This window comes from Bidens hawaiensis, unplaced genomic scaffold (genome assembly GCF_021521415.1).
Source record: "Bidens hawaiensis isolate Kalapana, Puna unplaced genomic scaffold, B.hawaiensis_p1.1 tig00025659_1, whole genome shotgun sequence".
NCBI lineage: Eukaryota > Viridiplantae > Streptophyta > Magnoliopsida > Asterales > Asteraceae > Bidens > Bidens hawaiensis.
Window position 1 is genome coordinate 202,953 of NW_027494108.1, and position 12,882 is coordinate 215,834.

General features: G+C 33.2%; 1 pseudogene across 1 annotated transcript; it reads right to left on the reverse strand.

Moving 5' to 3' along the window:
- Nucleotides 1-7,087: 7,087 nt before the first annotated feature.
- Nucleotides 7,088-9,691, reverse strand: LOC143571981 (protein TRANSPORT INHIBITOR RESPONSE 1 pseudogene; annotated as a pseudogene). Its single transcript, XR_013142190.1, has 3 exons — nt 9,134-9,691; nt 7,500-8,788; nt 7,088-7,221 (listed from the first exon to the last, which is right to left on the reverse strand). The product of XR_013142190.1 is annotated as a protein TRANSPORT INHIBITOR RESPONSE 1 pseudogene (transcript).
- Nucleotides 9,692-12,882: the final 3,191 nt, after the last annotated feature.

A 12,882-nucleotide genomic window follows, 5' to 3' on the forward strand; every position in this document is an offset into this window, starting at 1 on the left:
GGTTTAGGACTTTAGTCCAACTGTTTGTGGAGGTTTGTGGAGTAGTGTTGGACTGTTAGGGGATTATTCGTATCCGTACCGATTTAGCATATCTGTACGGGTGTACCAAGGTTTTAAGATTTAGGTGCATACGGGTATTTATTTTGTACTTGTTCGGTCGTTTGGAATATGCATATATTTTATTAAGAACTTTCATATTTAAGTCCAAAAAAAGGTTCAACCAATTATTGATCATATTGTAAAACCATTACCGATACTAATTTAGCCAATTTGTTACCCATCCACACTGGTACGTGTATCGATTCGGTTTATTTGCTACTCGTACCAATACCAAGATCATTGGAGATTTTAAAAATAGATAAATAAATAAAGCGGTACCAAAGCGAGTACCTTAATGAAATACCCAGACCGGTACCCATGCCCGAACCAATAAATTTGGTACAGTACTTGGTACTCGGTTCTATTAATTTTTTAAATGGGTATTTTTGATACTAATACGAGTATGCGTATGATACAATCTCATCCTTAGTTGGAGATGCTCTTACTATAGGCTAGCCTTGATATCGATATCAAGCGTGCAAAATAAATATTCTTTTTATATGAATAAGTTTAGGTTAGAATGTGAATAAGCTTAGTTGAAGTAGCTTTAATGTTTTTAAAATCATATAATTGACCTTCGTGTATTTCCATGATTGTACTATACCAACGTTGATCTCGTAATCCATTTACAAAGTCAACTTCATAAGACATTGGCTCATGCCATGAATCAGGATTTTATTGGATTAATAATGAGTTTTTGGATAAATGTCAACGATGAAATTAAGTCACACATAAAAATATAATGTACAATGTCAACCTTATAAAATCATCTAGCATTTTCTATTTATATGATGTTAATAAAATCGATTTTGTGATCTCATCAATTTATTGATGTGGATTAAGATAAGAAACAGAAACAAAGAATGAATATAAATATAGATTTATGGTTTTATTTCAAGTTATATAGTTTTTGCCAAATCCATCAATATCGGATGTCATATTCATCACAGTCATTAACTTATAAGCTTAGAAAACCATTAACTTATAAGCTTAGAAAACGTTCTTAAATAATTATAACCGTTGGCAATTAGGCCTAAGAGAATGCGAGCGTGAAATTCAGTCTCAACCAAGATCGACTCTTTCTGTTTATGTAATTCTTGGCACACCTATAATCTAAGAAGCACGGGAGCGGGTATGGGACCAGGATACGGGGACTTGCGGGTACGAGAAACGGAAAAAATCAAAAATCCAAGATATGGGTACGACAATAAAAATGTAAAAAAATACAAATATATTAAACATGTTCCAAAATAGATATATATTGTTTAAGAATTGAATACGTTACTTAAAATTAGGGTTACAAATAAAATACAGAAGCCTAGAGAGAATAAAGTGGAGATCAAACAATTCTATGTAAAAGTTTAAAAAGTTTTAGGGACTAGATGCAAACAAGTGAAAGATAAAGGGGTTAAATGTTAAAAAAACTAAACTTGTTTAAATCAAAAGCCGCTATTCTATTTCACAAGTTACAGCCGCAATCGTCTTCTCACCTTCTTCTTCCTGTGAAATTTGGCATAAACAGTTGCTCCGCCGTCGGAATTTACCGTCAAAATTCACTGCATGGTCGCCGGAAACGTCCCCAAAGGCCTGTAAACGTTTTGGACTCATCCCCGTTAACCAGATTCGTTTAGGAAACGTTTCCGACGCGTTTTGGCGGCGTTTCCGTCCCCAGACCATCCCTAGGACGGGAACTCAACCCTAATTGGCGTTTCCATGCATCAGAGCCTATAGTTATCCCTAAATCATCTATTTATACTAAAATAAACCGTACTGATCATACTCAAAGTAAACAAAAACTTAGCACACTCGAACTCAAACTTTTAACTTCTACACATACAACAAAATATATCAACTTACAAAAAATTCAAAAACTAAATAGATATATCGAAACTTTCAACTTATTAATTAAACGAATAAATTCTAATTGATTAAACTAAACTTGTCACTTTAACCCCTTCAACTTTCTTTTAACTCATTTTAAGATTAACTTTCAACAATAACACATTTCTCTAATTGTGTGCCTGGATAGGTTTGTGTCGGTTCTACCTTTTAAACGAACTTCAGTTATACTTCATGTTTGATTTATCGGTTTTGAATAATGGAATCATTCGGTTACTGTTGGTTTTCGTCTATAAAAGATCATTCTCGGTTAGAATGCGGGATCATGATTAGGGTTTAGTTTCTATATAATTTTGTTTGATGGCCGTCCTTATTTGAGTTGTTGTCACCTATATTATTCTTAGTATTCTATTTTAATTACTTTTAATGGTTGACAATCAAAATTTATCTATAAATAAACTTGTTCAATCACCTGAACCACATTCCATTTCAAAGATCTTAGCATTCTTATTCTTTATATTCTTATCTAATAATAATTAATATGAAGATTCAAATTTCTTTCTTGCTCGTGCTCGCGATCCTGCTTTTGGCATCGGTCCACGAGTCTAGTTGCAGAAACATTGTTGGCCGGCCGGATAGTCATGAAGAAAAAATACGAGCCAATTTTATTTCAACATTCAAACGTTATTTTAACGTCAACCCAAAGCTCACAAATGGTGAAACTCAGCTAACTCACGTTGTGTCACGTCGGCTCGTCCCATGTGGACCGAACCCACTTCACAACTGAATGTGGCTCATAACTTTGTATGAAGTTTTGGAAATCAAAGATGGATGCATACGCCTATAACTATATCTTTTTTTTTTGTTATTGTTATTTTCGGTTTTTAAATATATACATACTTTAATCTGTATTTATTTACTAATGAGTAATAACGCGTAGCTTATAAATATTATGAACTGATGCGTGAGAGAAATATTAGATTATTATGTCTCACTTATTGATCATATAGATAATTGTTTTCGTTCTTCACTCCTTCCATAGATTCATAAGGGTTACGGCCACAAACTACCGACCAATAGTGTTTTTCGCTATTTTTCCGTCTCCTTGAGTCCTTGTTAAGGACAGGGCATGATAACCATTCTATGTTATTTGCACAATATATGCATTTTTTTATATATTAGTTTATGATGTTAAATGACAATGTTTAGGATTATAGAAGTCTTAGAGCAAGTAAAAGTCAATGTCTTCCCGATATATAAAAACGGATGAAGGCGCATTTAAGGTATATATCGTTTTTATTGTTTTAAACGTTTCAAAACTATTATGTACCAAAGGAAGACAAGATTTAATGTGTCGTGTGAATGGTGTGATAGATAAAGGGATATTACGTAGGGTAAATGTCTTTTACTCTTTTTATCCCTCAAAAGTAATTATTTTTACAACCCTAAACTTTATATATGTATGATATGATTCTTAAACTTTGTGCTCATCAAGTAGTTTGCAAATTGTTGGCATTCACAATTTAGTTTTAGTCAATTTAAAAGTAAGTTCCCCAAAAAAGTGTGGTGTATATTTGTGTTGTGCATAACTTATGATGGGTATGATAAGTTTTTAAATAATTTTTTTTTATATTTCATGTATCTTAAAAGTAGATTATGAAATAAATTTATCATTAGCATGTTATTAGTGCAATGTAGTGTTCCTGGATATATTAGCTCCAATGATATAGAATTTAAAATGGTTTTGATTTCTTGCATTGTTAATTTGTTATCAAAACTTCAATGTTAAAAGATGATGATTTGATGTAGGGGTGTTGATGTAGCCATTAAACGTCTACTAGCACGACCCCCTCTCTTCTTGGACAAAATTAACCGATGCAAATATCTATCATCTTTGCACTTTGTTTCGTCTCACATGATCCGGTTTGACTAATCTGGCCCGTTTTTTTCTGTTAAATGGCTCAGCTTAACAGAATTTGGTCATTTTTTCGTCACTAATAAAGACATGTTTTTAGATTTAATCAACATGGATAAAATGAATGCAACAAAAGTTGATGATCTTCTTTAGGGCTTTAAAGGTTTATCATAACCATTAACAAGTAATAAGTGCAATAAAAATAAATTGTTTTGAGATTAGTTAGTCATCCCATTACACATGTGCATAAAGTGTGACAAGGCTAAAATCATTATTGATTTATTTCTCATACAATAACTTTATACTTTTACTGTTTTACAATGATATCATGTAACAATATATACTATTAATATATAATTTCAAGATATAGAATCAATATTAAAATCAGCTAAGTGTTTAAAGAGTTGGATAACTCTCTACCCTTTCGACTAATTCAACAAGACGCTCTCACAGGTATGGTAGCGCGCCAATAGTTTTGCACAAAACGTGACAGAAAACATGTTAAAACCGTAACCTGACACAAAAGGTACACGTTATTATTTGGCCATAGTTTGTTAGGCTTTATTTAGTTAATGCACGTAAGTAAATACACGAACATAAATATTTTAATGATTCAAACAACCCGCAATTAAGGAATATGAAACATCGAATTTGATACCGAAATTAAGTTAAACAATGACCAGTAGCAATGCAAATAAAGGCAGCATTTAGTAACAGTAGTAGTGGTGTTGTGTGTGTGTATATACATATATATAACATATGTATCTAACCATATGACAAGTTGAAATCATAATAATTATGGGTAAGATGGAAATGATGAGGGGGTGTTGAAGTACCAAAGGGAATATGAATGATGATGAAGATAATCATAAATTCATAAAAGTACTATGTATCAACCAAAAAAGTGCTTTTAATTTACTAGTTTAAATTCTTTACTGCACACTTGTACATTAAACAGCTAAGGTTGTGCATTGCTATGTGTTCTTTTTTTTTTGGAATCTTGACTCAAGAAAAAGTTTACAACTTTAAATTTAGGTAAATCATTTCCAGGACCAAAATTGTCTAAACCAAAGTGTTTGCAAAAATCCTAACTAGGCACCGATTAGTCTCTGATTAATTGCTAGTCCCCACTTCATTGATTAATTTTGGGCTAGTCAACCAATTAATCGGTCAATGGTCAAAATCGGCGACTTCCTGCGAGTTTCCGACCAAAATCAGCGCTTTCCGGCGAGATTCCGACCAAAATCAATGGTTTCCAGCAAAAACCAGCGGTTTCTAGCGAGATTCCAGCCAATTTCCGGCCAAAATATGTTTTCGTATGTATAAAACTGAAAAATTGCATTTAAAATGTGTGCGTGCTATATAAAACTAAAAAATATACATTAAAGTCCGATCCGATTAATCCCGATTAGTTGCTAGTCCCCACCCCACCGCCCGACTAGCGACTAGCGATTTTACAACACTGCTAAACCATAAACAAGTGTAACTTAGGATGCTTTGATTTGTAAGTTTAATTTTTCTAATTTGAATTTGATCGAGACGCTTACACATAAGCAACTCGGTAGTTGAGACAAACAGTAGTCATGGATGGTTTTAATATAAACCATTTGGACTTTTTAAATTAACAAGTCTTATAATAACTTTCTATGAAGGACGAGTCATGATTGTCACCTATAAATTACAAACTAATGACTTTAAAAAATGATAAAAATTGTCTCAAGACCGACCGAAATGGACCGTAAGCAGTTCCTAGACTGCAGCGCTTGAAAACCAAATGTGTAATCGTATGCGTATACATCTAAGGTGGTCCTTAAAAAGAAAAGCAGATTGAATTTACATGGCTTGTCTGGTTTCCAAAGGCATGCTAGATGTGGTAGAAATTGTGGACATAATGGAAGTAACACCTTGGAATTTTATGATAATATTATAGGCCCACTGTGTGTATGTCTGTGTGTAAAGTAACCATTTCTGCAACCACTTTGAGTGAATCCAAGATGAAAATAATGGTGTGCATTGTTTGTTTGTACATGAGATAATCATGCATGCATCATATGCTTGTACCTGAGATGAATCTAACAACTAAAAAGAGTTGTTGTACCACAAATTTTACACTATTTGTCTCAAGGAGATTCCCACACTTTGCACACTTTTGTAAAAGTTTAGAAGTGAGTTAAAAATCTACTGTTGTGAGTTGTGACTAGGTGTGTAACGAGTTGGACCGCTTGTGAGTTCTTCGAGACGGTTCATTGAGAACCCCAACTAGGTCACGCCTAAACGGGCTTATTCCTAGCTTTAAGCCCGTTTAAGAAATGAGCCCTCGGTTAGACTCATGGAGTAAGTGCAGTAATATGCGTACACTGAACGCATCATTAAGGCGTGCTTAACATGTACTTGGAGGGCTATTTTTCGTAGGCAAAACATATTACAAAAGCAGTGTCTAGACACGCAGCTGTAATGTTAGACGAGACAAGGAACCGGTGTAATCTTAAAACACACGATTGTAATTAAGTTAGATGCACTGTTCTAATGTAAGACGACACACCTTCAAAAAAAATTGTTTCGTTTTCGTAAAAAATGTAACAAATTCAAATTTCTATAAACTTTAGTTAGTATAATAACATGATAATTATTTTATATAATTATGATAAAAAGTAATTAATTAATAGAAAAATATATATGTATAAATAAAATATAATAAATAAATAATAAATGAGCCAAGATCACGCTTAAAAACTTTTATCACAAACTAAGCTCCAAAAAAATTGTTTTGCTTTTGTAAGAAATGTAACAATTTTAAATTTCTATAAACTTTAGTTGCTATATGTATCACATGATAATAATTTTATATAATAAAAAGTAATTAATTAATAGAAAAATACTCATGTATTAATAAAAGTATAAATAATAAATGAGCCGAGACCAGTTGTAAAAACTTTTATCGCAAACCAAGCTTGAATTTTGGATGCGGAGTGCAAACCGAGCCAAACTCGAGCTAACTTAATATAACACCTTTTTATTCATCATTGAAAGAACTATTATTGTAGCACTTGTTAATTTGTTATGTGATGTGGTTACAGAGTGTGGAATATGCATACAAAAACAAGCATCAAACACATAAACATATTTAAGAGTTAATAGTACTAGAATGGAGGGAATCAAATTATGGAAGTTTGAATCTGAAAAAGAGTTGGGTTTATGAGAATGCAGGCAAACGATGTTAAAAAGTGCAGACATGTGATATCCATAGATCAAGAAAAGCATATTAAAAAGTACCAAGAAAAATGTGACCACTAAGAAAAATGTGCCTCAAAAGAACTTGGGACGTGCATCTTTTGCTCTCTAGACTGCACCACAGCTAATCATCACCTCTACAATCAACAAAAAAATAAAAATATTATTTTTTCAAATTTAATCACAATACTTTTTAACATGTCATAAAAGTACTCAAACAACACAAATTTTAAAATTTAAATATCACTTAAAAAAAACAAAAATTCGGTTATAAGTTCGGTCCAACCCGACCGCTCATTTGGCCACATGAGACGATTTAGACTCGTTTATGGATAACGGGTCAATTTGGGTTATATTCAGGTAAGACAACATTACAGATTTTATAAAGTTTAAGAGAACTCGAATAAGCGTGTACCTCAAATTCGATTGGCAACGCCTCGATCAAAAGTCCAGATATAATCGGGCATGTCAGATCTCGGGCCTGCAACAGTGCGATAAACATAAAGCTTTTCAACAAGACAGCCGTCTAAGCGCGGATCCAAAACTCTATTTTCGTCAATAACTTCAACATTAAGCATAGGCATCCTCTGACTTAAAATCCTGCACGCCCCAATACTAACCGCACACGATGACATCCAAAGGGATCGCATAGTCGCCAGCTTGGCAGCATTGGCCAACAAAGCCGCATCACCGAATGGACAGTCTCTAATCTCCAACTTCTTTAAACTTCCGCACCCGGATAAAAGATAATGTAACCCTAAATCACTGTTACCAGCAAAAGCTACAGACAACATCTCGAGTTTCTTTGCGTGGGCCCCGATGTATTCAAACACACGGTCGGTTAGTAGACCGGATGGCGAAAGGCGGGTGAGGTTTTTGCAGTGTTTGACTATGGCGCCAAAGCCGGTATCGAGTGGTTCATGGGTTATGTAATCGGGAGTTCGTGGCACGATTATGCAAAGACGAAAACAGGTTAGGTTGGGTCGGTTTTTGGCAATGGTGGTTAATGCAGAATTTGACATCTGGTGACAGAAGTAAAGAACAGATTGGAGTTTGGGACACCCTTGTGAAACTGAAACAAGGCCTTGTTCGGTTAACGCAACGTTTGGAACCCCGACATACGGTTCGGACGGAAATACCCTCAGTTCTCGCAAGTTTTTACAAGATGAAGCTACTTCATTGAGCCCAATATCTTCAATGTAATCCAATACCCATAAACGCTGCAAATTAGGGCATTGACCGATGACTTTGATAATATCCAGGCATCTAATAGTGGCACAACTCAGGTTCAATGAAGTCAACCGAGAACAAACTGAATAAATGGCTGGAAGATATGCCGGGTCAACATTCCAGAACCCCGACAGCCAGGTAAGCTCTTTGCAGCCCGAGAAAGCCTTGGATAGACCTGAAAATCCATCAGCCCGGATTCCTGACGAGTAGGCGCCTGTACCGAACTCAACAAGTTTTGGGGCCCGGTGCAGTAGAGTGGAAAGCTTGCCGAGTGGTACCTTACGGTTGAGTCGAATAGTCTTTAAGTTGGGTGACCTTTCAACCAGGCGTTCGAGGGCCGAGAAGCTAACCTCTAAATCCAAACATGACATGTTAAGAGACTCAAGTGAGGTTAACGCGTCGGGAAAGTGGCTTAGCCAATGGCCACTCTACTCCATCACATCGCTTTCCCTCAAGTCCAATTCTCTCAAGTTCCTGCATTGCAACTCGAATTATAAGAACGCATGAATCCAAATATAGGTAATGTTCAAAAACATTGAAACCGAACCAACCATCCAAAACAAGCTTAATAAATAAACTAAATCAACCAGGTTTTAATGGTAAACCGATCACGAACTACACTACATTCAACTAGTTAACATGACCACACAAACTAAACAAATTAGGCCGAAAAAATTTTCAAGCTTAAATTACAAAACCGAAACCAAAGCTCTGGTTTTTGGTTCTGTTTTAGCCTAAAACCGACCCAAACCGAACACTGCACACCCCTACAACTAACGAAAATACGTCAATTCAAAATGTATGATCATGAGAACTGACCTGCAATTAGCCGCAATGGCGGAAAGTCCATTAGTACCAAACCCCTCACACAACGACAAAACCAAAACCTTCAAGTTCTTAAAACTAGTAGAGATAGTCTCCAAGCTCTCATCCACAACGACCATCCGCTTAAACTTAATCTCCTCCAACAAAGGATACGCCTTGGCCATTGCATCAATCCACGACCACGCGTATCCGCCCCACTCCTCGGGCACCAGATTAAAATCCGCAAAATGTGGTTTGCCTTTCAACTCAACCGACCTAATATCCGGAAACCTCTTGATCAAGATATCAGGACTCACTGCATAACAGTTTCCAATGAACACCTTCCTCCTGCAGCATCTTTCCATCTTGTACCATGACATACACACTAACGAAACAGCGTTTCGATCCTTATCGGACGTTATGAACGAGAAAACGTGCTCCATCAACTCCTCCGGCACCGAGTACACCATAGTTTTACCTGAAAATGAAATTTGTATATTTTTTACATCACAATGAAATTTGTACCAACAAGATTAATGCAATTTGTATATTTTTTTACCTGAAAATGAAATTTGTATATTTTTTTCCTTTAAAATGAAATTTGTACCAACAAGCTAAATGTAATTTGTGTATTCTTTACCAGAAAATGAAATTTGTACAACCACCTAAATGCAATTTGTATAAAGCTAACAAGCTAAATGTAATTTGTAAATATTTTACCTGAAAATGAAACTTGTATATTTTTTACTTGGAAATGAAATTTGTATATTTTTTACTTGAAAATGAAATTTGTATATTTTCCCTTGAAAATGAAATTTGTACCAACAAGCTAAATGAAATTTGTATATATTTTACCTGAAAATGAAATTTGTATATTTTTTACAAGAAATTGAAATTTGTACAACAACCTAACTGTAATTTGTATAAAGCTAAATGTATTTTTACCTGAAAATTAAATTCGTATATTTTTTTCTTGAAAATGAAAGCTGTACCAAGAAGCTAAATGTAATTTGTATATCTTTTACCTGAAAATGAAATTTGTACAACAAGCTACTAATGCAGAACTCGCGATGACTTCAACCGAACTCAAAGACGAGAAAAAAAATATATATGTGATAAGCAAGCACGCGTGCGTTATCGGAAGCGCGTGTTAATATAACACAAGATGAGCTGAGCTGGCTGCAGATCTAATCAATCAATGGCAACGAGCCATTGAAGTGAGGTCTGGTAAGTATTCAAACTCTTAAAAAATTTGTATATTTCTTCTTAATATTTCTTTTATTGGTTATAAGGTTATTTTCAACGATCTGGCTTTGCATATGAAGATTGGTTAAAAACACATGTTACATATACGTATCTTCACATGTATGTAACCGGATGATATAATTTAGGTTTATCTCTCTTTAATATTTGTTTTTTGTATTGGTATACTACATGTACGTTACTAAATTTGAGTAGATCAGTTATTACATATATGTATTGAAGTTTGGTGTAAGATTGAACATGAGTTACATGTATTTAAGACTTGTGTTTCTTTTTTGTGTTATACAATTTGTTCTTTTTAATTGGTACATATATGTATCTTATTAAATTTGAGTTAAAATTCAATGATTACTTATATATGTATCTCAATTTTTCTATGAAGTTTGCTTTAACATATAAAAAAATAAATTCTATATTTGTTGATATGGAAAATAAGTTCTTTGAATAACTATGATATTACTGATTATATTCTTTTTATCTTCAATACTTAGAAAATATCTCATTATTTATTGTCAGTGTTTTCTAGAGTACATAAAAAAAACCTTCTCTTGAATATATACAGATAATGATAATGACAATAAATAAAAACCGTTCAAATTGAAAACAACTTATATCAAGTTTGATACACTTAAACCATTAATAATCTAAAAATGTACTTGGCCTAAAAACACAAGGTTTCTCTAAAATCACATCATGTGTAGACAGACATCATCATCATATGATGATGCAGTCAGCAGCATCAAATTAACAACATAATCAAAAGTTCTCCGTAATAAATAGCACAATTAAAATCATATATGTAATATGTGTAAAAAAATAATAAAAAAAAACACATATGGTAAACAATTCATTCTTACGTACCTGATTTAAGATGAATATCAGAAATAGATATACGTCTCGAACTTCGACTTGGATCTTCGTCTGCCATTAGGTTTCGAACTTCGACTTGGATCTCCGTCTGCAATTAGGTTTCAAACAATTAAGTTTCAAACAATTTAAAACAGAAGACATGAGAATTGATGGGAAGAAAGATACACATTGAGAGACAATTATGGTAATTAGTTTTTGATTGATATCGTTTCCAATTTTCAGAAAAGGCTTATACCAAAAATACCCTATACTATAATGGCTTATTATTTTATTAACCAAATTACAATTATTTCATTGTTTATATTTAACCTTTGATTAGTTTTATACTTTACTAAAACCATGATTTCTATTTTAGTGCTTTATTTGGACTTGAATTACATTCACCACCATCCACACGTTATATTCACCATAATTAGAGTATTACTTTTATCGGAGTATTTATAGCATACATAATAAATTGTTTTTTTTATAGTCATTAGTTTTATGGACAAGATTTTTGGGATTTAATTTTATACGTCGTACGGTTTCTACCAATTGACAACACGTCGGCACCTTAACTAAACTAAAAATTAAATTCGTCAACGCCAAATACAACAAGTTAACATTTTTTTGTAAAGAAACCATGCGTTCTATCAGTATCAACTATACATGGCCTAAGTCTTAAACGTAAATTTCAAAGCTCAAAAAAATAACACTAAAATTAGTTTAAAAAAATAACATTAAAAGAAAGTTTAAACAAAAAAATGATGATGTGGCATTAGCACGGACCACCACGTGGACCGCTCGAAGCATCCGCGGAAAAAGTCTTGCCTTTTTTTATCTTAGGTTATAATTAGTTTTAAGTAGAAATAAAAAGAATGCTTGTAAAATATCATAGTTTTTTTCATGTCATACTTTTAAGTGTGTTATACTTTATAGTTTATATGCATCATAAACTTGGTTTTTTGAATTATTTTATAAGTTGAAGTGTAAGAAATTGCTCTCATATTTATTTATATAAATCATGAAGCATGTATTTATAGTTTTTATAGGTATACACATGCTAATAACATGCAAGTCTGCATAGGGATCATTTATAGGCATGACTCATGAGGATGGTATATATGGTCCTGTGGATATTTGCCCTTTGATGGTAGCTAAGTAGTAACCAGCCTCTTTTTGTCTTTTTCATGTAATAATAAAATATATAAAATATTAGGGTTTTTAAAATGTTTGGTTGTTAGATCACCTTTTTTTTATTATTTATTTGCTTCCTTTAGAGTTAGTTTATACTTTAAATGCTATAAGCGATGCGTTATTTTCTAAGAATATAAATATGTCTTGATTCTTTAATAATATACTAGGATATAGCCCGTGTGTATACACGGTGATAAACAAAATAGGAACTTATGAATCTATACAAAATAAAAAAAAGAGAAAGCTAATATCAATTTATCCTAGTTGAGTTGGTAAACCACAAACACCTTAGAAGTAAGGTATTTTATTATTCATGAAAGGGAAAGTGGAAAAATGAAAACGTGTACACTTGGCATCCTATATGAAAAATCTAATTGAATGGCAGATGAAAAATTGTGTTGCTTTAATATATATGTAGATATAGATTATATGTTGTTTTAGTAATTTATACAAAA